Source organism: Oncorhynchus nerka, linkage group LG20 (assembly GCF_034236695.1).
Source record: "Oncorhynchus nerka isolate Pitt River linkage group LG20, Oner_Uvic_2.0, whole genome shotgun sequence".
Lineage (NCBI taxonomy): Eukaryota > Metazoa > Chordata > Actinopteri > Salmoniformes > Salmonidae > Oncorhynchus > Oncorhynchus nerka.
The window spans coordinates 51,691,879-51,696,686 of NC_088415.1; positions in this window are offsets into that span (position 1 = coordinate 51,691,879).

Sequence of the window (4,808 nt, forward strand, 5' to 3'; positions counted from 1 at the left end):
TAGCCAGCCTTACTCTGCTGTTTATGATTTTGCTGTCATGGAGGACTGATTGGGTGTATGGAATCGAGTTGAAAAATAAATGCTGCACTCATGGAAATGCATGTTTTGAGCACTACTGAAAAGTGCTATTAACATGTGGAAAATGAATGCCATATGCTGCATTTGCAATAGGCCTATTGTTTACCTTTTTTGTTGGTGATACTTTGATATCTTGATAATATGCAGCTGTTTAAAGGGCAAATCCACAGATGAAACAATAACAAAATGGTTGCCTCGCCTCTGTATCGGTAAAAAGCTGAGGGATGGGCCTGGAGAAATGTAACCACTCTCAAGACTAATAGAGCGAGAGAGCTATGTATGCAAGGACTGACCATCCATGATAACAAAATTATTGTTTTAACCATGTTATGAGGCTATACAGTGTTTGTTTACATTTACGATGTTTGGGTTCTCATGAAGTGTGACAGTTGAACTAAACGCATGAAGCATTTATAAGTTATACTGTTCAGGAATCAATGGATATCCAAAAAAATGGATGTAGCAACTACAGATTGCCACGTTAAGTCTTTCAAAGGTGTACAAGTTTGAGCATGTGTCCAGTAGGCCTATGGATTTTTAAAATTTATCAGCATTTAACTGAAAAAAAAGCCACACTTTTATTCCATGGGCTTGGATCTGCAATGTGCAGCTGTTGCAAGAGCGCAGTTTTCACTGGCTGTCCACTGGTTTCAAAAACAATGATTGATAGACAGCTTAAATTTCTTGAATTCAACCATTATTTGGTTCAAATACACTTAGATTTGTGAATAGCCATCCACAACAACCACAATCTGTAAGGTGCAAATAGTGAAATGAGAGAGCAGCAGTGTGATTCACATCAATGCGCTATGTAGATAACAATAATAAGTGATGTCTGTACTAAATCACCGCTGTCATCCTTACCTCCAAGTGTTTATTCAAGTTGGATAATCTTTGGATGCCGACAGCAGTTGCACTCTTCGAAGACATAGTTTGGGCTGTAGCCTACAAAAGCCTATTTCTGCTCTGTTCCCGCAATCCATCAAACATATTTGGTGTGTCATCATAGTGGTCTCTGAGCTGTGGTCAGACTCGTTCAGGTGGAACAAACATACATTTGCACCTTTTTCCCAATGCTGATTTGAATGTCATTGAGAAAATAGAGAAGTGTCAAAGATAGTTTTTTTTTCTCGCAAAAACACCCTTTCTGAATGTAAAAGTAAACCTCCATGATAAATATTTATCAGATGGATGGGGTTGAGTTCAGTCTGAGCTCAATAGAAACACAAACTCTCAGCACACACACACACACACACACACACACACACAGTGTGTCAGTGGAAAGAACACAGTGTCCCCACATAGCTACTCTCCTGAAAATAGTTTATATTGCAAACATTATGACAAAGGACAATGTTTTGATCCTTGGACTGGAGAGCTGGCATTGTGCTAACCCATTCAAGCCAAAGGCCTTGCAGTGATTGCTTAATTCTTATTCCACATGAATCGTTACTATTATGGTCGCTTTCACCCTCCAAGCTGCACATATACAGCTACATAAACTTGCATGGTCTTTATCAGGGTTGGGTAGGTTACAGTGGCAAGAAAAAGTATGTGAACCCTTTTGGAAATTCCTTGATTTCTGCATAAATTGGTCATAAAATTTGATCTGATCTTCATCTAGGTCACAACAATAGACAAACACAGTCTGCTTAAACTAATAACACACAAACAGTTATATGATTTAATGTCTTTATTGAACACACCGTGTAAACATTCACAGTGCATTCACATTTTCCTTTGGCAGCAATAACCTCAACCAAACGTTTTCTGTAGTTGCGGATCAGACCTGCACCATGGTCAAGAGGAAATTTTGACCATTCCTCTTTACACTGTTTAACTGTTTAAGTTTAGCAATATTATTGGGAAGTGTGGTGTGAACTGCTCACTTGAGGTCATGCCACAGCATCTCAATCGGGTTGAGGTCAGGACTCTGACTGGGCCACTCCAGAAGGCGTATTTTCTTCTGTTGAAGCCATTCTGTTGTTGATTTACGTCTGTGTTTTGGGTCGTTGCCCTGTTGTATCATCCACCTTCTGTTGAGCTTCAATTGGCGGACAGATAGCCTAACATTCTCCTGCTAAATGTCTTGATAAAGTTGGGAATTCATTTTTCTGTTGATGATAGCAAGCTGTCCAGGCCCTGAGGCAGCAAAGCAGCCCCAAACCATGATGCTCTCTCCACCATACTTTACAGTTGGGATGAGGTTTCGATGTTGGTGTTGTGCCTTTTTTTCTCCACACATAGTGTTGTGTGTTCCTTCCAAACAACTCAACTATAATTTAATCTGTCCACAGAACATTTTGCCAGTTATGCTGTGGAACATCCAGGTGCACTTTTGCAAACTTCAGACGTGCAGCAATGTTTTTTTTGGACAGCAGTGGCTTCTTCCGTGGTGTCCTCCCATGAACACCATTCTTGTTTAGTGCTTTACGTTTCTTAGACTCGTCAACAGAGATGTTAGCATGTTCTAGAGATTTCTGTAGCTGACACTCTAGGATTCTTCTTAACCTCATTGATCATTCTGTGCTGTGCTCTTGCAGTGCTCTTTGCAGGACGGCCACTCATAGGGAGAGTAGCAACAGTTCTCCATTTATAGACAATTTGTCTTACCATGGACTGATGAAGGCTTTTAGAGATACTTTTGTAACCCTTTCCAGCTTTATGCAAGTCAACAATACTTATTCTTAGGTCTTCTGAGATCTCTTTTGTTCAAGGCATGGTTCACATCAGGCAATGCTTCTTGTGAATAGCAAACTCAATTGTTGTGAGTGTTTTTTTATAGGGCAAGGCAGCTCTAACCAACATCTCCAATCTCATCTCATTGATTGGAGTCCAGGTTAGCTGACTCCTGACTCCAATTAGCTTTTGGAGAAGTCATTAGCCTAGGGGTTCACATACTTTTTCCAATCTACACTGTGAATGTATTATGTATTCAATATAGACAAGAACAATGCAGTAATTTGTGTGTTGTTAGTTTAAGCACACTATGTTTGTCTATTGTTGTGACTTAGATGAAGGTCAGATAAAATTGTAAATCCAATTTATGCAGAAATCCAGAGGGTTCACAAATTCCAACTTCCAAAGGGTTCACATTCTTCTTCTTGCCGCTGTACTATCTAAATATAATCCCTTACAGTTACTAGTTATCTGTCCAAAATTATAATCAGTAACGTCATTTTGGGATTAACCAAACTCAGTAGCGTAATCTGATTACATTCACGTACTCTTAGGTTACTGTCCACTTAAAAGGCATTAGAAGAAGACAAAAATGTATGTTACTAATTGAACAACATCTATTACAGAATAAATCAATGTTCAAATTTACATAGATGGCCATATTTGGATGTTAAATTTAACTTTATGGGTTGGTTATGTAGGCTTCTTCTAACTCATCGCTTTCTACTACATATAATAATATGATTCAATTATATCTTTCCATTAAAAACCAAAGTCTATCAGAATTCCAGTCATTCCAATAGATGTTATACCCCTTGATCTTCAAAAATAGGATTTGGAAATATACATATATTTTTGTCATTTAATCTTTGTTTAACTAGGCAAGTCAGTTAAGAACAAATTCTTATTTACAACGCTGGGCTAATTGTGCGCCGCCCTATGTGACTCTCAATCACGGCCCGTTGTGATACAACCTGGAATTGAACCAGGATCTGTAGTGATACTTCTAGCACTGAGATGCAGTGCCTTAGACCACTGCGCCACTCGGCAGCCCAGATTTGCCAAATTTCCAAATATGGAAGAATAGATTAACCAAATATTTTTACCTAAGCATAACACCAAAACGAAGGACTAAAAATAAATGCTGCCGCTTATGGAATGGCATGCTCTACTGAAAAGTGCTATTTACATGTGGAAAATGAATGCCATATGCTGCATTTTTATTTAGGCCTGTTGTTTACCTTATTGTTGGTGATACTTTGACATATTGATAATATGCAGCTGTTTAAAGGGCAAATCCACAGATGAAACAGAAACAATAACAAAACCGTCGCCCACCTGTTTTTGTAAAAAGCTCTCAGATATGTAAACGGAGCTATGGATGCAAGGACTGACCATCCATGATATCAAAATGATTGTTTTAACCATGTTATGAGGCTATACAGTGTTTACTTACAATTACAATATTTACAAACATTGGAGGAAAAACAAGTATATATTTTGTGTTCTCATGGACTGTGACAGTTCATGAGGCATAAGTTATATTCTTCAAGAATCAATGGATATATATATACACTACCGGGCAAAAGTTTTAGAACACCTACTTATTCAAGGGTTTTTCTTTATTTGTACTATTTTCTACATTGTAGAATACGAGTGAAGACATCAAAACTATGAAATGACATATGGAATCATGTAGTAACCAAAAAACAAATCAAAATATATTTTATATTTGAGATTCTTCAAATAGCCACCCATTACCTTGATGACAGCTTTGTACACTCTTGGCATTGTTAATGTAAATGACTATTCTAGCTGGAAACGGCAGATTTTAAAAATGTAATATCTACATAGGCGTACAGAGGCCCATTATCAGCAACCATCACTCCTGTGTTCCAATGGAATGTTGTGTTAGCTAATCCAAGTTTATAATTTTAAAAGACTAATTGATCATTAGAAAAACATTTTGCAATTCTGTTAGCACAGCTGAAAGCTGTTATTGCAATAAAACTGGCCTGGCCAGAAGTCAAAGTTCAAACATCACAAATACA